Source organism: Mastomys coucha, chromosome X, assembly GCF_008632895.1.
Source record: "Mastomys coucha isolate ucsf_1 chromosome X, UCSF_Mcou_1, whole genome shotgun sequence".
NCBI lineage: Eukaryota > Metazoa > Chordata > Mammalia > Rodentia > Muridae > Mastomys > Mastomys coucha.
Genome location: NC_045030.1, coordinates 1,371,172 through 1,371,657, shown reverse-complemented (window position 1 = coordinate 1,371,657; position 486 = coordinate 1,371,172).

Sequence of the window (486 nt, the reverse complement as noted above, 5' to 3'; positions counted from 1 at the left end):
CTGATCTAAGGAAATCTTCCCGGTGTTCTTCTGGGTACTATAATCTTGGCCAGTGTAAGAATGACTGAGGTGGTTGAGCAGAGGCTGAAGTCGTTCATCTGACTGCACAGCAGGCAGTGATCTGGCTGTTAGTGCCAAAGCCTTAGACAGCGTGGCTCTAAACTCATTCAAAATAATGGCCACAATGTCCTTAAGTGGCACGTAAGCAAAGCCATCTTCCAAGTAGACTCTCCTTCCTCTGAACAGGTCTAGAGCATCGGCAAAGGGGACCTTATAAACGGACTCCAACTCCCACTTGACCCCACTTGGGCTTGGAGAGGACGCCACGATATCCTGTTCTCGAAGGGTCTTCTCCTCATCACTTATAGCCTCAAAATGCAAATAACTATCCTTTAAGAAACTCTGGACTTTATCCTTTGGTAAAATACTGAATCGAAATCGAAGCAGATCCATTTCTTGTTGAATAAACCATCGTCTAAGATCTTC